Source organism: Hypanus sabinus, chromosome 22 (assembly GCF_030144855.1).
Source record: "Hypanus sabinus isolate sHypSab1 chromosome 22, sHypSab1.hap1, whole genome shotgun sequence".
NCBI classification, from domain to species: domain Eukaryota; kingdom Metazoa; phylum Chordata; class Chondrichthyes; order Myliobatiformes; family Dasyatidae; genus Hypanus; species Hypanus sabinus.
In genome coordinates this window covers 35,864,810-35,885,494 of record NC_082727.1, presented here as the reverse complement: position 1 = coordinate 35,885,494, position 20,685 = coordinate 35,864,810, and the positions used below count along the sequence as shown (strand labels likewise).

The window sequence follows — 20,685 nt, the reverse complement described above, 5'->3', positions numbered from 1 at the left end:
CACGGCTCTTTCAGACTGCTTCTAGCAGCCTGATGAAGAACAGATGTTGAACTGCTAGCTGCAAAACCCTGCAATCTGAGCTCCTATTGCAAAATGTTGGCTGTGTGCATGTTTCTACGGGTGGAGCAGGCAAGGGGAAGCAAATGCAGACATCGGACTGTCTGGGAGTGAGGAGAGGAAGCAACTTGTGTTATGTGGCAAAGAGATAGAATATCAACTAGTCTAGATCTTTGACCTTATGGTGATTAATCATGTCTGATGGAAAACACACATTTTGGCACGGAAATATCCAAAACAATTGCTGCCTCAGAAGGCATCTACACACCCTAATGTTTGAGGGAATGCTGCCAGTCTTTGCTAACAATCAACATGGTCCGCAGCCCTGCATGGAGACTCAATACCCCACTTCAGACTGCATCATGAGGTATCAGAATGGAAATACAAGGCATGGGGAATATGGCAGATTAATAATGGTACTTAAACATCTGTAGTTTGAATCAACTGACATACAGAAAGCAACTTTGGGCAATGCACAGACAAAATTACTGCTTCAGGTAAGTCTCTATGGAAGAAGTGGGGTTCCTTTAGAAGTGGAAGTTCGGTGGGGGGAGAGTAAGGGCAGGGAACTGTGCATGTCGAAAGATTTGCAGGGATATCAATGAACAGAGCATCTGATGGATAAGAGGTTAAAAAGGGACTACTTCAGGAGTATGGAAGGTATTCTGGGGTGCTTATAAAATAACTTAGAAGGGTAAAGAGAGGTCACAAAAAATTCTGAGAGAGAAAATTTAGGAAAATTTTCAAGCACTTCATTCTCCAGAGCAAGAAGGTAACCAGTGAAAGAGTAGTGCCGGTTAGGGGCCAAAAGAGTAATTGTTGCAAAGGAGCCTGAGAACATGGGCAGGATCTTAAATGGATGATTTTCATCGATACTCACTATGGAGAAAGTCATTTTAATTTCAATTGAGACAGTATATTAAGAGAAACAAGAAAGTATTAGATAACTTAGCAGACATCAAGTTGGATGAAGCCCTAGGGCCTGGTGAGATGCGTCCCAGGAGGACATTGCTGGGCCCTGGTAGAAATATTTGAAAGTGCTGGAGTGCCAGATGACTGAAAGACAGCAACTACTGTACCTCCTTTCATGAAGGGCAACAGAGAAAACTCTGGAAATTAGTCTAACGTCAGTGGCAAGGAAATGATTGGGGAAAAAATCAGAAGCACAGGCTTTACCTACATATAGAAAAGCAAAGATTAATCAGAGATATTCAACAAGGATTGCCTGTTTAAAAACTCAATTAAATCAGTCAGGCAGGTGGGAGATCTGATTTAATGCAGCTTTTAAAGAGGAAACTAAATCTATTGATAAGGGTCAGTGTGTGCTGTGATCAATCTGGGCCAGTAAGGCCTTTGACAAGGCCCCAAATGGAAGGCTGGTCCATAACATTAGAGCCCATGAACCTCAGGCAAGTCGGTAAGATGGATCTGAAATTGACATGGCAATAGAAGACAGAGGTGCTGGTGGAGGGTTGCTTTTGTGATTGGAATCCTATGACCAGTTATACACCACAGGAACCACTTTTGTTGCATGTTACATATATTAACAACTTAGGTATGATTACAAACAAGAGAAAACCTGCAGACACTGGGAATCCAGAGCAACACACATAGAATGCTGGAGGAACTTAGCAGGCCAGGCAACATCTATGGAAAAAGAGTAAACAGTCAGCATTTCGGGTTGAGACCCTTGAAGGAAATCACAAACCTGCACTCACTTCATTAGGTACAGGATGTCCAAAAAAGACAGGGCACTAACCACTGTCTCATGCTGCAGGATGCTACTATCAGCTCATGATCTTTACAGTGAAGTAGGCTCCCTGTGGGCATATTGTCTAGATGGCTTCCTTTGAAATTCCCCCCAAGAAATGAGACAGCTTGCACATTTATTCATAGGAAATCTCGGCCTGCTGCTAATGTTCTCATTTACAAATTAATTCAAAATAGAATGCCTTAGAATGAGTGAAGACCAAAATCAAAAGAGGGCTGAAAAATAATTATTTAACCAAATGACTGTATAGCTTTGTATTAAGTTGGAAGGGATACTAAGTAATGTGATTTTCTGGCAATAAAATTAATCATGTAATGTGGATGGTGTAGTGGAGATAAATCTCTGCCAAAGGATGTATAAAGTGCTCCTGCCCTCCTGCAGGTCGTGCGTGGGCAAAGTGTAGCACCTGCTTAGCAAACCCCCCCCCCAAACCCCCAGCCCCGATCAGGGTCACGTAAAGCGATGGGAGCAGGTGGTGGATGGTCACATGAGCAGCGGGTGCACATCACAAGCCTTGGTTTTGCAGGGGATGCTCAGTGGTGTAGAGGTTTAGCACAACGCTTTACAGTACAGGTGACCCAGGCTCAGCTCCCATCCCGCTGCTGCCTGTAACTCCTGTAAGGAGTTCGTGCATTCTCCCCGTGACTGCGCGGGTTTCCTCCAGAAGCTCTGGTTTCCTCCTATGTCCCAAAGACCTACTGGTTGGTAGTTTAATTGGTTATTGTAAATTGTCCTGTGATTAGGCTAGGATTAAATCAGGGGTTGCTGGGCGATACATCGTGAAGGGCTGAAAAGGGACTGTTCTGAACAATATGTTGTCACGTACCAGCAACAATGGATCACACACTGAGTCAGGTTTTAATGTTAAAACCACTATCTTTATTAGTATCTACTTATACTATAGTAACAAACAAGAAAAAACAGATGTTAACAGTGTTATGCGTGTGTGTGTGTGTGTGTGTTTGTGGCGCCCACACCTATGGATTATATGAGGTGACAGTCGCACATTGTTGTGCACTGTATGACGATTATCAACCCAAGGTTTTGGGTGTTGGAAAGTATGAATGTCCAGTCTTACGATGGCAGCAACAAACTAAACTAAAAGGCTGCCGCAGCTTGTGACTGACGTCATAGTCCCGGCTCACTCAGGTGCTCTTAAAGTAACACTCACAGTACGAGCCTGCGTTTCTCATAACAATGTCAATAATTAATTAATAATTGAATAATAATTAGACACTGACACGAGGCAGACTGTCTCTGAAGAGTATTGATAATGGCTGGGATCACCCATTTTGTAAAGACTCTGCACAGAAGAAGGCAATGGCAAATAGCTGTCCTCAGAAAAACTTGCCTAGAGCAATCATGGTTGAGGACAGGTAGAAGACCATGATCACTCACATCATACAACACGGCACATAACAAATAAATGAATTATTTATCAATGATGCTGATGAAATATTCTCAAAGTGCTAAGCATTCTGTTGGATAAACTAATAATTGTACTACTTCCTATTTTATACCAAAACATACTCCTTATTGTTACGTTAATAAAGTTAGGAACAATTATCAGGTGTTGTTACATTGAGCATAAGGTCACTTTTAGATTGAATGCAGAAGTTATTTCAGCAGAAACACTTGTACAGCAGACTGGAGGGCAGGGGCTGCAGTGGAAATGAGTCACCACAGTGACCTTATAAAAATACATCATTTATGTGTTACATAATGGAGCTGATTGTTCCCAAGCTTAACTCTACATCTGCTTCTCCTTTCTATGTGCATCAGACACAGAACTGGCTGCAGATTCTTAGAGCAACAAATTAAAACTTTAATGGTCCATACTGTAGATGACATAAACACCTTGAAAGCTCCAGAAACCTGCTTCTGCCATGTTTGCACATCAGTGGGATGAGGCCACAGTGACCAACCAGAGCAGAAACTCATGATGTACAATGACTCAACACCTGTGAGCTGTTTTAGAACTGCTCATCTCAACCAACACCCTTCTATAGTTGCTTTCCTAATTGGAAATAGTAGGAAGGATAAACCCTCCACCTCACCTACCCCTCACACTCACAGATTAGTCCCAGTCTCACCAGAGGAATATCAACCATTTGTAGATTAATTCTGGGTGTTGGTTTTTTTTAAGTACTACCTTGTGCTAGAGAAACCCTGAAAGACAATTTTTTTTTATCTCACTTCAAACTTGCTGCCTAAGCCAGCTGCTTCCAAGAAACGGAGGAATTTCTCCTCTTGGAATTTAGAATGGCTGGAATATAAATATAAGGTCCAAATGGGATTAATTAGCACAGAATTTGAGGATATTGGGTGAATCTTTGAACCAACTACTTCTGGAGTATTTGAGAAATCTTGGCCATGTTCCACAAAGTTGTCAGATGTGATTCTGAGATCCTCCTTCCAATCTTAGCACCAAAGACCATGAAGTATTTGTCTCCTTTCAGCTTTGTGTGCAAGTTGATCTCAGTACTATTTCCACTCATAGATGGTCACTGTTCAGAGAAGACAATTAAAAGAGCATAAACATAGAACATCTCAGCAGTGTGAAGGCCCTTCAGACCACAATGTTGTGTTGACTTTATAACCTACCCTAAGGTCAATCTAACCCATCCCTCAATTTTTCTATCATCTACGTACTTATCTAAGAGTTGCTTAAATGTCCCTAATGTATCTGCTTGACCACCAAATATGAAAGGAGATGAAAAGGAAAACCAAAATTAATTTCAACTTCTTTATATTGAGTGTATAAGGTACCTACAGTGCTTATTAAAAGTATTCAGACCCTTGGAAGTTTTCATGTTTTATTGTTTTACAACATTGAAACAGTGGATTTAATTTTTTTTGACACTGATCAACAGTAAATTCTCTTTCGTGTTAAAGTGAAAACAGATCTCTAAAAAGTGATCTAAAATAATTACAAATATAAAACACAAAGTATTTGATTGTATAAGTATTCACCACACTGTCCTTTAAATTGACACACCAAATCGTCAATGATGCACGCTGTTTTGTTGACTTTATAATCTATTCTAAGGTTAATCAAACCCTAAGGAAGGGTCTTGGCCCAAAACATTAACTGTACTCCTTACTATAGATACTGCTTGGCCTGCTGAGTTCCTCCAGCATTTTGTGTGTGTTGCTTGGGTTTCCAGCATCTGTAGATTTTCTCTCATTTGTGACTGGTCATATGGAGATCACCATAATTCAATTGATTGTAGTGAAAATACATCTGTATCTGCAAGGTCCGATTGCAGGTGAGTCAGTATCCTGGCAAAAAACACCATAAAGACAAAAAAGCACTCCAAGCAGCTCCGCAAAAAAAGTTATTGAAAAGCACAAGTCGTGAGATGGATACAAGAAAATTTCCAAGTCCCTGAATATCTCTCGGAGTACTGTTAAGTCAATCATCAAGAAATGGAAAGAATATGGTACAGCTGTAAGTCTGCCTAGAGCAGGCCATCCTCAAAAACAGACTGACAATGCAAGAAGGAAACTAGCGAGGGAGGCTACCAAGGGGCCTATGGTGACTCTGGAGGAGTTACAAGCTTCAGTGGCTGAGATGGGAGAGACCGTGCATGCAACAAATTGATGCACCATCAATAACTCTTGGAGACGTGAGGTGAGATATAGGCTTTTATTAGCTGGAAGAGGGCAGTCAGCAGCAAGAGACCACCACACAACATCCTGGAGACTGAGGGAGGAGCAGTGCCTCCAATCGCCTTTATACAGGGGTCTGTGGGAGGAGCCACAGGAGCAGTCAGCGAGGGGGGGGCATGTCCAGACAGGAATATGTAGTTCACCACGCAAATGTTACCCAGGTGCTTCACCAGTCACAGCATTATAGAAGAGTGGCAAAGTGAAAGCCATTGTTGAGAAAAAACCACATGAAATCTCAGCTAGGGTTTGCCAGAGGCATGTGGGAGACTCTGAAGTCAGCTGGAAGATTCTGTGGTCTGATGAAACCAAAACTGAGCTTTTCAGCCATCAGACTACACATTATGTTTGCTGTAAACCGAACTCTACACATCATCAAAAGCACACCATCCCTACCCTGAAGCATGGTGGTGGCTGCATCGTGATGTGGGGATGCTTCACTGCAGCAGGCCCCAGAAGGTGAAGGTAGAGGGTAAAGTGAATGGGGCAAAATACCGGGAAATCCTGCACAAAAACCTAATGCAGTCTGCAAGAGAACTGCGACTTGGGAGAAGATTTGTTTTTCAGCAAGACTATGACCCCAAGCATAAAGCCAAAATGACACAGGAATGGCTTAAAAACAACAAAGTTATTGTCCTGAGGTGGCCAAGTCCAGAACTCAATCCCATTGAAAATTTGTGGCTGGACTTTAAAAGGGCTGTTCACTCACGATTCTCATGCAATCTGACAGAGCTTGAGCAGTTTTAGGAAGAAGAATGGGGGAAAATTGCAGTGTCCAGATTTGCAAGGCTGATAGAGACCTATCCACACAGACTCAAGGCTGTAATTGCTGCCAAATCTACTAAATACTGAACTGAAGGGTGTGAATACTTATACAATTATTTTGTGTTTTATATTTGTAATTAAAGTAGATCACTTTATTGAGATCTGTTTTCACTTTGACATGAAGGAGTCTTTACCTGTTGATCAGTGTCAAAAAGACCAAATCAAATCCATTGTGGTTCACAATACAACGAAAAAACAATAAAACAATAAAACATGAAAACTTCCTGGGGGGGTGGGTGAATACTTTTTATCAGCACCGTGAAGGGTGTTCGGCTGTTCAGGAAGCATCGATATGCTCATTATTAATACTCACTTTAAAACCTATGTCAGAATTCCATCTAATACTAAATGGAGACTAAATCAGCATTTCAGGATAAGATCCTTCCATGGTTACCTTTTTTATTGTTCACCAAGTGAAAATCAGTCCTTTGGCTGATTTCCGCTGCAGTACTCAGAATTAAAAGCTGGTGAAGATAAAGAAAGTAGAGCGGAAGGATTCTCGCGTGGTGGATTAACACACGCAAAATGCTGGAGGAACTCAACAGGGCAGGCAGCATCTTCGGAGGGGATTAAACAGTTTGACATTTCAGGCCGCGATCCTTTATCAGGACTGGAAGGTAGGTGTCAGAATAAAAAGGTGGGAGGAGGGAAAGTCAAACAAGCTGGCAGGTGATGGAAAAAACTAGGTGAGAGGGAAAGTGGGTGGATGGGAGAGGGGAATGAATCAAAAAGCAGGGAGATGATAAATGAAGTGGGTAAAGGGCTAAAGAAGAAATCTGACAGGAAAGGACCGCGAACCATGGAAAAAAGGAGGAGGGGAACTAGAGGGAGCTGATGGGCAGGTAAGGAGAAGGAGTGAGAGGGTAACTAGAATGGGAAATGGAGAGAAGAGGGTGCGAGAGTAATTGATGGAAATTAGACAAATCGATGTTCATGTCATCAAATTGGAGGCTACTGAGATGGATTATGAGGTGTTACTCTTCCAATTTGTATTTGACCCCATACTGACAGTAAAGGACATCATGGACAGACAAGCCAGAATGGGAAGGTGAATTGAAATGGGGTGGCCAGCAGGAGATCCCATCTTTTACAGCAGACAGAGTGAGAGCAATTCTGCCCACTCTATGCTGGGCGTCATTTTTGTAAAACAGGCCACACCAGGAGCACCAGGTGCACGGGTAAAGTGTTGCCTCACCTGGAAGGACTGTTTGTTGATGAGGGAGGAGGCATAAGGCAGGTGTGGCACTTGTCCTCTTGCAGAGATAAGTGCCAGGGGTGCGTGTTCCTCAAGGTTTCCGGGGTCTGAACAACCTCTTGAGTTCACTGTGGATCAGCATCTGTAAAGTACAGTCAGCACAAGTGCTCTGCTTCTGTGGTCTGAGTTCCGCTATCAAGCGGACCAGTGCATGAAGATTTGAGATCAAATGGGTAAACACACACAGTCTTTCAGGTGTGGGAATTAAACTTCAAGGAAACATTTATGAAGAAATACAATCTTGCACTTTGCAGAGTGCTTATTAGACAACAGGAGCTTGGGAATGTTGACATTCTGAGTGAACTTGGTATCCTTGTGGATAACTCCAGAAAAATTACATGCAGGTGCAGCAAACAGTTAGGAAAGTGTTAATAATTATCCCAAGTTCTGGGATAACTTGGCTACAGGAGTAAAGCTGTCTTCTTGCACTCATATGGGATCTTGGTGAGACCTTTCTTAAAGTAGGATGCACAGGTTTCATCTCCTTACAAAATCTAACAAAAGAGGTATTTGTGACAGAGGTGGGGCAGTGGAGGACCACAGGATCGGATTTCTGCACAAGGGGAATTTGAATAGGCTGGGCTTCTTTTTCAGACCCGAAGATTGAGAAGTGTTCTTATCAGAACACATGAAAGGGATGCAGGAAGAATCTTCCATCTGTCTGAGACTTCCAGAATGAGAGCAACTGACTCAAAGTAAAGAGAAGGTTCTTTAAAACTGAGGTAATGAGAGCACAAAGAGGGGATGTGCATCTTTGACATTACTTCTCTGGGAGCTGCGGAGGTTCAGTGTTTGGTTCACTTGAAGTAAAGATGAATCAATTTCTGGACGTGAGGAGGGTGTGGCAAAATGCCATTGAGCTAAATCAAACATGATGTTGTTGGTCATGGTTCTACCTCTCCTTACAGACTTCCACTTCTCTTATTTCTTATCTTCCTGTGTTCTCTTTATTCCTGAGAATTCTATTTTTATATGTTAAGACCTTAAACTGCCCTAAGGTTCTCAGTTTAATTTTGGTTTCATTGTGTTACGGGCTTGATATGGTTTTGTGTTATCACTTTCTCATTATGCACAGCTTTCTGGAACCTATGCAGCTTTCTCTGGAAGAAACAAGCTCATTATCTTAGCTACTGAAAGCCAGCGTCTACATTGAACTGAACAAAATTTTTCCTGTGCTTTCTTGTGAGTTATGAGTCATTGTGAAAACTTAGCTGTAAGAATGAATACCCTACCTATCTGGTCAAAGAGTGGTGCACCTTAAGTTATTGACCCATTTTAATCATTAATTGTTGGCGATGTCAACTACCACCAATTGGATATGTGAGAGTTAAAACCACGAGTGAACACCACCCAGTTAAGCGTGCTGGATGTCCATGGTCCCATTTCACTCAGTATAGTCATCAACTCGTCCTAACTGAATATTTTTATTTTATTTTATTGAGACACAGCCCTTCGAGTTGTGCTGCCCAGCAATGCCCCAGTTTAATCATTGCCTAATCATAGGACAATTTTACAATGACCAAATAGCCTACCAACCAATACATCTTTGGTCCATGGGAGGAAACCCACGAAGTCACAGGGAGAATGTACAAATTCCTTACAGGCAGCGGTGTGAATTGAACCCAGACCACCTGCACTGTAGAGCTTTGTGCTAACCACTATGCTATTGTGCTCATGACAAACAAGTTACTTTTCAATGCTGTCACAAGAAATTTGCCAAAACCCGTGGCAGCATTGGAAGCCTGCTGATCCCTGCCTTCTATACTAAAGCTGTTACTTATGAGAACATCTTGTACTCGCCTCTGTCTTGTAGTTTGTGGTTTCCTCTCTGGCAAAGTGGGAGGGAAGAGATCCAAGAGTGAAAATAACAGTGTGCATTGAGCTATCAAATGGAAATTTTTGTTTGAGTGAGTAGGTAGGGCAGCCTGGCTTGGCCCAAAACTGGCTTTTCACCCTCCTTCTTCTGACTAATGTGCAGCTGCTTCAGGTTTCAATAGGTCTCTTATATTTGTATTTCTTTCTCCCAGGGCTCCCTTTCAACTGTATTTCATCATTTATTAACCAAAAAGTGACTAAAGCGTTATACACTGGGGTCATTAAAATTAAATATTCATTATTTCTTCTTTCTATTGGGAATAGCTACCAAATGACATTTTTAAATATGCTACTTAAATCATTAAATCCTACTTGGAGTATTGTGCTCAGTTCTGATCGCCTCACTACAGGAAGGATGTGGAAGCCATAAAAAGGGTGAAGAGGAGATTTGAAAGGATGTTACCTGGATTGGGGAGCATGCCTTTTGAGAATAGGTTGTGTGAACTCGGCCTTTTCTCCTTGGAGGATGAGAGGTGACCTGATAGAGGTGTATAAGATGATGAGAGGCACTGATCATGTGGATAGTCAGAGGCTTTTTTTTCCAGGGATGAAATGGTTGCCACAAGAGGACACAGGTTTAAGCTGCTGGGGAGTAGGTACAGAGGAGATGGCTGGGTTAAGTTTTTTACTCAGAGGGTGGTGAGTACGTGGAATGGGCTGCTGGCAACAGTGGTGGAGGCGGATACGATTGGGTCTTTTTAAAAGGCTTTTAGATAGGTACATGGAGCTTAGTAAAATAGAGGGCTGTAGGTAAGCCTAGTAATTTCTAAAGTAAGGACATGTTCGGCACAACTTTGTGGGCCGGGGGGCCTGTATTGTTGCTGTAGGTTTTCTATGTTTCTGTTTCTAAATGTAATTACTTGTGCATGCATTCAAAAATAATTCTTTATGAGCCTAACCACCAAAATCAATGGTTTCCAATTACATTCCTAATGCATTATTCTTCTGCAATTTTCATGTTCCAACTTATTTATTTATTTATTTATTTTAGCGTTACAGTGCAGAATAGGCCCTTCTGGTCCTTCAAGTTGCACTGTCCAGCAATCCGGATTTAACCCTAAGCTAATCACAGGACAATTTAGAGTGATCAATTTGCCTTCTGACCAGTACATCTTTGCACAGTGGGAGGAAACCAGAGCATCCAGAGAAAACTACGCATTCCACAGGGAGAAATGCAGGCACCTTACTGATGACATCAGAATTGAACTCTGAGCCCCTGGCTGTAACAGTATCACGTAAACTGCCTTGCGTTATCTGTCATGTTGCTTTTAAATACACTGTAACATTCTTTTGAAATTTGATAAGCATCTATTGTTAGGTTGTAGTTTGCTTGTTAGTTTTACCACAATCTTTACAAATACGCCCAGTGTGAATAAATAGAATTCATGTGCACGAGATCTGTTGACCTCCTGTTTTTGGATTCATACGTTAGGAAGCGACTTTTGTTCACCTGAAATGGAAAACATCACGTCACAGAGATTTTGACAACAAGAAGTCAGAAGGACAAAATGGAAACAGAAGGATTTTTTTTATTGTAGTTGTTTCCTGCTGAGATCATTGTTTCTGAGTGCAGCAGGAACTTCGCTATGCTTGCAGAAGGCCACAATAGAAACCAAGCTCTCCCTGATACCATGGCAAACTGTCTGAGGGCCAGGTGAAAGGGGAAACATCCATACATCATCTGTACACAGACTTAGTTAAATTGGCATTTTACAGTCGTGATTAATAAAACCTCATATCCTTGTCAACCAGTTTGACATTCAAGCTGAGAACTTAAATGAGATCAATAATGAAAATTAATCTATTAATGGTATAGTTAATATGATGACTCAGTTTTAGTAGTGGAAAAAGTGTTATTTTTATTAAGTAAAATTAGAGGAGTTCAAAGGATGTTAGGCATCAGCAAATGACCCAGCACACTTGGAGTGTAGAAAGCTCTGTTCAAGCTGCATTTCTTTATCTCATTCACGTTTACCACTATGGAGTGTTGGAAGGTCAGTTCCAAAGCATCAGAGAGGGTGATCACAGATTAAGGGGAGATTGTGAATTGGGAAGGCTGTACAATTGGGAGAGGTTGCTGGTGATTTTGAGACAGATGTGTGGTGGAGCTCGGGTTAAGGGTAGAATTGAAGGTCGGGGAAGGATGACCAGGTGTAAGGGCTCTCCGGTCAAGGAGATCTCATGCATAAGGGGTTTGCAGGTTGAAGGTAATCATGGGTTGAGTAAGCTAAAGTGGGAGGACAGACTGCCGTCAAAGCTGGTCACAATTTGAGGGCGCAAATAAGATAAGGAGACATTGTAGGTGGAGAATGTTTACTAGTCACTAACTAGAGGGAGAAGATGGACTGAGTGAGAGATTTCACTGAATGTGGGAGATTGCAGCTCAGTCTGCATCATAAGTCAATGTGACATCATGAGGTAGGGTTGGGTTCAGAGATCACAAGGGGATTTTGAGGAAATCCATAGATAACAACTTAATATGGTGGTGGGGAGGGAGTGGTGTGAACTCAGCTGGTTGAATAGATCTAGTTAGGTTTACCCTTCAGCTTTCATGTCTTCCAGCACCTCAGGTGGTACAATGTGCCCCTGTCATACAATGTGTCTCACCGGGGCTTTTGAAGATTGTTGTGGCAACTGATGAATGGAGGACTTAGAGCAAGTACAACACTCAGATTCGCTGCTGCATCATGGGAAACACTGTTAGGGGCTGCTGGGAACATAAGGACTGCTTTCGCCCCAACGTTGTGAGCAAGTGCAATGCATCACATCTCTCCTCGCACACTCAGTAGCTCTCCCTTCACTTCAAGCCACTCGATCAGCTCCGTATTTGTCCACCAGCCTCCACCATTCAGTGCATTCCATAACCAGTGTGTTGGCTCTGTCTCCCATCCTCTGAATACCTGATCTTTGCTCACTGTAGGTCGGTTGTCTCGATCTTTTTCGAAGAGAATGCAAAGCACAAGGGGGAGTGGAAAGTCTGGAGCTGGCTGCCACAAATTGTTCAGCTCAGAAATACAGAGGAGAAAACTCCGGAGATAATTATACAGGCATGTTCTTCTGGGTCAATAACAGCAAAGATGGAATTATAAATACTGTGACATGACTAAGCTATAAGAAAACAGGTGTTTATAACCTTGCTGACTTTGTAATAATCCTTCCTTTTACCCTCCAGGGTCTTCAGATAAGGCGATCCTGAGAATGATCACTTGGAGAATTCATTCCTATTGATAATTCCTATGGGCCTACTCCGACTGCTCCAAAATGTAAGTCCATGGACTCAATCTGGTTCAGAATGCTGTTGCTTGCTTTTGTTGTTTGCATGATTTGAGGGTTTTTTTTTCTCTTTCTCTGTGCATCGGCTGTTGGTCTTTTTTTTTAATTTGTGTTCTTTCAGGTTTCTTGCTTTGTGACTTTCTGTAAGCAAACAAGTCTCATGGTTGTATGTTTATACATACTTTGATAATAGATGCACTTTGAATCTTTGAATCTTGAGTCATTGAATTCAAAGCTCAAAGTAAGTTTATCATCAAAGCACATAGCCACCATATGGTACACTGAGATTCATTTTCTTGCAGGCATTCACAGTAGAACAAAGAAATATAATATTATTAGTGAAAAGCTAGACACAAAGACTGACAAACAATCTGTGTGCAAAAGAAGACAAACTGTGTAAACACAAAGCAAACATTGATTCCTTGGGTGACATCCTTCAGATAGCAAATCTTTCCAATTGTTTCACATTTTCTACACCTTCTTGTTCTTTTTGTCTTGATTGCGTTACAGAAACTGTTAAAGCCTGTGACATACAGTTTGGAACCCAATCACAGAATCCAGCGTCACGCTGTGTCCGGGGAGCTGCCTCGTGAAGATCAGAGACGGGGGGGAGGTGGGGGTGGCCCTAAAAGATCCAAGAACACAGCTGACTCGTGGAAAAGACCATAGCTGAGATGCGGGGCGATGGATGACTCTGTCTGGAAGTGGCAAGGGAGATTGAAACATTGAGGCGAATGTGGAGGGAGTCAGCGATGGCTCCTGACAGAGACGGGCAGCAGCTTTTGGTCCTGGATCGGCGGATTTTACACCCGGATCAGCAGTCACTCTTTACAGAAGGAATGAGTCCTTATATGCAGACAAAAAGACTCCCATATTCTGAGACTTATGTGATTATTGGACTGCACTTCATATTGGTTTCCAGTTTTTCAGTGCTTTCTTTCCTGTGGATGATTGGTGGGTGGGTGATCTGTTAATTTTTTGTATGTAAGATGTAGAGGTTGGTGCTACTGTCACTACTTTTCAGTGAGTGAGGGGGTCAGGGATTGTTACATGCAGGGGGATCCTGATTGTATTGTGGCTATTTTTTTTCTGCGGGGAGGGAATTGTAGGACCTGCAAGTTCTGGTTCTTTTCTTTTTCATGCTGGTTGGGGGGTGCAGAGTTGATGTCTTTTCTTTCACCAATACCCATGATCTTTCTGTGTTCAGTGGCTACCTGGAGAAGACAAATATCAGAGCTGTATTGTGCATGCATAATCAGACAATAAACCTTTGAACCTTTTCTTTGAAGCTTTGTTGTAAATAAATAATACAGAGAAAATGAGTTGTAATACTGAGATCCATGAAAGAAGCTATTCTTCATCTTTCTATTGCTATTGCATGATTTGCTGCCCCTGCTTTTCAGGGTTTGCCCTCACCCGGGTGAGGCCTTGGGTGCATGGCGAGTGACAGTGTGGAGGTGTTGCCCACGAAACAACCCAGCACTCTTGGGCAGCCAGCAAATCCAGGAGAATTGTATTCCTGCCTTTGAAAGCCATATCTTGTCTTTACTAGTTTTCGAATATCTTGAACTTCTGGGCATATTCTAATATTAAGTAACATTGGGGAAAAAATTATAGAAACATAGAAACACAGAAAACCTACAGCACAATACAGGCCCTTCGGCCCACAATGCCGTGCCGAACATGTTCTTACTTTAGAAGTTACCTAGGGTTACCTGTAGCCCTCTATTTTTCTAAGCTCTGTGTACCATGTAGTTATGAATGATAAAAACTTAACACCATGATGATAAATCATTTAAACATACAGGGTAAAAGTGTAATGAAAAGAGGATGCAGCTTTCTAATCCTTTGCCTTACGATCCCCATTTCATCACAAGGTTTTCGGCATGAACTAGGTCTGACAAGGGAGAGCATTCCTCAGCGTAGTAATCAAGGAATTCTAAAATACTACTTAGTACATTGACTGGAATGTGACCAATTCCACACAAGATTGATGATAATATGTAACTAGCTATGGAGCAATAAAGTCCTTTCAGCATTTGCTGGCATAAAAATGTGGTGACATTAATGCCAATGTGGCTGCGTCAGAATTAGATTGTAGTCAAAATCAAGAAGTGAATAATTCAAGCCCCATCCTCCTCACTTCCGTAGCAAAGTGCAGCTTCTGGTTTCCGACCACAGACTGATACTTCAGACTTCTACTGAGGGAAGGAGGGGGCCAGAGTTGGGGGAAAAATGTGGGAAAGAGAAAAGGAGAAATTGAAAGAGTTAGAGCCTGCATCACTGTCTAGTACGGGAGTGTGGGACTACTACACAGGACTGAAAGAAGCTGCAGAGGGTTGTAAGTTTAGTCAGCTCCATCTTGGATACTAGCCTACAAAGTAAGAGCGGTGTCTCAGAAAGGCAGCGTACATTATTAATGACCCCCCCAGCACCCAGGGCATGCCCTTTTCTCACTGTTACCATCAGGTAGGAGGTACAGAAGCCTGAAGGCACACACTCAGCGATTCAGGACCAGCTTCTTCCCCTCTGCCAGCCAATTCCTAAATGGACATTGAACCCGTGAACTCTTCCTCACTTTTTAAATATTTGTTATTTCTGTTTTTGCATGTAATTGATTTATTTATTTATTCATTTATTATTTTTTTCTCTTCTTTATTATGTATTGCATTGAACTGCTGCTGCTAAGTTAACAAATTTCATGACAGATGCCAGTGATAATAAACCTGATTCTGATTCTGATTCTGAAGTTGTTGTTCATACCATCAGATTGGAGGATACCCAGATGGAAAATGAGGAGAAAGCTCTATTCAACCTCAGAGTGGCATCATTGTGGCAGGAGAGGAGGCCATGGACCAAGACATGGGAATAGGAGTAGAGATTGGCATTAAAATGCTCAGCCACCAGGAAATCCAGCATTTTGCGGTTGGAATAAAGGTGCTCGACAATGCATTCCCCAATCTATGATGGATCTCACCAACGTAGAGGAGGCCACATCATGAACACCAGATATACTAGATGATCCCAATGGATTTGCAGATGAAATGCTGAAAGGACTGCTTGGAGCCCTGAATGGAGGTGAGGGAGGAGGTGAATGTGCAGGTATAGGACTTCTTCCACTTGTAGGCCAAGTGCCAGGAGGGACATTAGTAGGAATGGATGAATAGATGAGGGAATCATGGAGAGAGCAACCCCTGAGGAAAGCAGGGGGGGGGGGGTAAAGATGTGTCTGGTGGTGGGGCCCCATTGAAGATGGTGGAGGGGTCTCGTTGAAGATGGTGGAATTTGCAGATAATGATGTGCTGAATGTGGAAGCTCATGAGGTGAGAGGTGAGGTCAAGAGGAATTCTATCTCTGTTGAGGCAGCATGAAGATAGGGTGAGGGCTGGTCTGAGTGTTGTCTTTCAACTGTAAAGTTAGACTAAAGGCCTGTGTATTCTAGGTAGGGGCCTACAGTGATACCTCAGTCAACATCAAAGAGAAAAGAATTGTTTTCTATCATAAATCTGATACTATATTTTCCTACAGTACTGTACAAAAAATTTTAGGCCTGTATATATAATTAGGGTGCCTAAGACTTTTGCACAGTACTGTACTTGTCAATGCAGAGCAGAGATTGAGTTTGTAAATCTGGTGGGATCAAAGGATGTTGGGAATGGTGAGGTGGGGAACGAGTGTGAGACAAGTGGCAGAGAAAGAGTACCAGGGGTGGGGGTTGGTGCAGGTGTAGACATCTCCAGCCTTGAGACAGCAGGCAAGATCAGTTGATACCAAACAATTGATTTATTGATTATTACAGAACGTCTCTGGTGCTTCCCATTCCCTTCCCTCTCCCTTCCCCTTTTCTCAACCAGGATTCCCCTCTCCCTGCCCCCTTCCCACTCTCAATCCACAATAAATATCCATATCAGAATCAGGTTTGTCATCACTCACATACCATGAAATTAGGTTTTTTGTGCACATCATAAAATGACTACAGTACAATGCACAAGTATTTGGCACCCTAGCTATATGCATGTGTCTAAAAGTTACCTCTATGCACAATACAGGACTTTAACACCAATAAGATGCAAAGTTTTCTGGGGTGATGTAGGACTCTAGGAAAAGGGAACTCCTTACAGAACAAACTCTGCGGATGCTGGAAATCCAAGGCAAAGTGCATAAATACTGGAGGAACTCAGCAGGTCAGGCAGCAGTCGATAAATAAACAGTCGATGTTTCAGGCCGAGACCCTTCATCAGGACTGGGAATTCCTTCTTTAAGTACTACAGTTAATGTAGACCCATACAGTCAGTGTCAATGGGCCTGTATTATAGAGTCTACCCTGTATCATAATAGACCTCAGTGTGAGCCCCTTCACAGATCCTTGAGCATGAGTGGCCCAGAATACAGGAGCCCAGCATCGTGCATCCTGATATTTCTCAAGGGATCCAGAGCTTTCTCATCTTTCAGTAATTCAACTGGAAATGTAAAATGTATAAATTATTTTAAGCATAGTCATAGAAAAGTGTCCCATGAAAACAAGCCATCTGGCCCATTTAGTCTGTGCTAAACTATTTAAGCTGTATACTCCCATCAAGCTGCACCATGACCATAGCCCTCCATACCCCTACTATCCATGTACCGATCCAGCCTTCTTAGATGTTGAGCTCTGGGTCACATGTACAAATTTTAATTAGGGCATAATTTTTTAAGGAGACAACAATAATCACATTTAGCAACACAAGGTGAAACTGGGCATCATATGCTGGGAAATTAAGAAAGAATTTCTATCAAAAGGCATGTTAAAATACTCAGTGAAACCACAAACCAAGACAGTCTTGACTCTGGATGCAAAGTAACCTTCATAGAAATTTCATATTTCCTTTCAGTACAGCGATCTACCACAGAGACTATCTGACACTTAGTGTCTTAGTCCCGTTCTTCTTATTACCTCCTTTCTCTCTCACTTCCGCCTGGATTGCCCTGCCTCCCACCCACACAAGGGATAATTTAGTGTTGCTAATCTACATATTAACATATCTTTATAATGTGTGAAGAAACCAGAATGCCCAGGGGAAACTAAGGGGAGAACATATAAACTCCACACTGACAGTAGTTGAGAGCAAAGCTAAACCACACAAGCTTTCACATGACAACTATTATTCATCACACTTGAAAAGTTGTAGAAGAAAGTCCCAAACTGTTTCACCAAAGTAGAATGATACAAAGAGTGAGTCAGAGAAAGTAAAGCTGAAAGTGAGAAAGTACCTTCAGAGAGTTGCAGAAAACTACAGCACAGAAACAGACCCTTTGGGCCACCTGGGCCATGCTGACCCATTTAAACTGCCAAATTGCATCCACCTGCAGGTGGACCATAGCTCTCCATACACCTCCCATCCAAGTGCCCATCTAAACTTCTTTTAGACATTGAAATCAAAAATGCCTCCTCCTCTCTAACCTGCATGACCTCGCTACTGTTTTGCCTCACCCTGTGCCCACCTTCCAAGTAAATACAGATGCAAAAAATCCATTTAAGATCTCCCCCACCTCTTTTGGCTCCACACATGGATTACCGTTCTGATCTTCCAGAAAAACAATTTTCTCTCTTGTAATCCTTTTGCTCTTAACATGCCTGTAGAAGTCCTTAGGATTCTCCTACACCTTGTTTGCTAGATTAATTTCATGGCTTCTTGTAGCCCTCCTCATTTCCTTCTTAGGTGTTCTCCTGCATTTCTCATAAGCCTTAAGTTCTTCATTTGTTCCTACCTGCCTATACCTGCTAAGCGCCTTTTTTTCCTGTAATCTGGGCCTCAATATCTCTGAAAAAAATAAGGTTTCCTAAAGTTGTTATTTGTGCCTTTTATTCTGACAGGCACATACAAGCTTTGCAGTCTCAAAATTTCACCTCTGATGTCCTCCCACATACAAGTACACTTCTCCAATTCCTGCTTGTCAGATACCATCAAAATTGGCCTTTCTCCAATTTAGACTCCCAACCTGAGGACCAGGTTGACTCATAATTACCTTGAGATATTACCTTGCAAAGTGTTCCCCTACACAAACTTTTGTCTCCTTCTCTGTCTCATTCCCTAATAGGGGATCAAGCACTGCTCACACTCCATGGAGTTTCTGTGTGCTGATTAAGGAAGCTTTCCTGAACAGATTTGCCAAACTAATCTAGTCCTTTTACAGTATGGGAGTCCCAGTTAATATTGGAAAGCAAAAATCACCTACTATCACAGCCTTATGTCTGTTGCAACAGTCTGAGATCTCTTTACAAACTTGTTCCTTCAAATCCCGTGGCCTTTAGCGTGCTCGTGCCAACACGTGCAACATGCTGGAGGAACTCAGCAGGTCGGGCAGCATCCGTGGAAACAAACAGTCAGCGGTTCAGGCCGAGACCCTTTGTCAGGACTGAAGGGGGAGGGGGCAGGGGCCCTATAAAGAAGGTGGGGGGGGAGGGTGGGAAGGAGAAGGCTGGTAGGTGCCAGGTGAAAAACCAGTAAGGGGGAAGATCAAGGATTGGGGGAGGGGATGCAGGAAAGGTGAAGAAGGAATGTAAGGGGGAAGCACTATGGGTCGTAGAAGGAGGCAGAACCAAGAGGGAGGTGATAGACAGCTGGAGGAGGAGGCAGAGGAAACTGGGATGGGGGAAGGGAGAGGGAGGGAATTACCGGAAGTTAGAGAATTCAACGTTCATACCAAGGGGCTGGAGACTACCCAGACGGCATATGAGGTGTTGCACCTCCAACCTGAGTTTGGCCTTGTTGTGGCAGTAGAGGAAGCCGTGTATGGACATATCCAAATGGGAATGAGAGGGAGAGTTGAAGTGGGTGGCAAGCAGGAGGCCCTGTCTGTTATAGACAATAGACAATAGACAATAGGTGCAGAAGTAGACCATTCGGCCCCTTGAGTCTGCACCGCCATTCTGAGATCATGGCTGATCATTCACTATCAATACCCAGTCCCTGCCTTGTCCCCATATCCCTTGATTCCCCTATCCATCAGATATCTATCCAGCTCCTTCTTGAAAGCATCCAGAGAATTGGCCTCCACCATCTTCCGAGGCAGCTCCACAACTCTCTGGGAGAAGAAGCTCTTCCTCAACTCTGTTTTAAATAACTGACCTCTTATTCTCAATCCATGCCCTCTGGTACTGGACTCTCCCAACATCTGGAACATATTTCCTGCCTCAATCCTATCAAATCCTTTAATTATCTTAAACGTTTCAATCAGATCCCCTCTCAATCTCCTCAATTCCAGCGTGTACAAGCCCAATCTCTCCAATCTCTCTGCATAAGACAGCCCTGCCATCCCAGGAATCAACCTAGTGAATCTACGCTGCACTTCCTCAATTGCCAGAATGTCCTTCCTTAAACCTGGAGACCAAAACTGTACACAATATTCCAGGTGTGGTCTCACCAGGGCCCTGTACAAATGCAAAAGGATATCCTTGCTCTTGTATTCAATTCCCCTTGTAACAAAGGCCAACATTCCATTTGCCCTCTTCACTGCCTGTTGCACTTGCTCATTCACCTTCATTGACTGGTGAACTAGGACTCCTAGGTCTCTTTGTATTTCTCCCTTACCTAACTCTACACCGTTCAGACAATACTCTGCCCTCTTGTTCCTGCTTCCAAAGTGGATAACTTCACATTTATTCACATTGAATGACATCTGCCAAGTATCTGCCCACTCACTCAGCCTATCCAAGTCTCCCTGTATTCTCCTAACGTCCTCTTCGCATGTCACACTGCCACCCAGTTTAGTATCGTCAGCAAACTTGCTGATATAGTTTTCAATGTCCTCATCTAAATCATTAAAGAGCTGTGGTCCCAATACAGAGCCCTGTGGTACCCCACTAGTCACCTTCAGCCAGTCCGAGAAACAACCATTCACTGCTACCTTTTGCTTTCTATTGCTTTCTATTCTGTTGTGGTGGATGGAGTGGAGGTGCTCGACGAAGCGGTCCCCCAAT

The 20,685-nt window shown here is 42.7% G+C and overlaps 1 long non-coding RNA gene across 1 annotated transcript; it reads left to right on the top strand.

Moving 5' to 3' along the window:
• Positions 1-337: 337 nt before the first annotated feature.
• Positions 338-13,980, top strand: LOC132379752 (uncharacterized). Its single transcript, XR_009507526.1, has 3 exons — positions 338-554; positions 12,625-12,715; positions 13,236-13,980. It is a non-coding gene; the product is annotated as an uncharacterized LOC132379752 (long non-coding RNA).
• Positions 13,981-20,685: the final 6,705 nt, after the last annotated feature.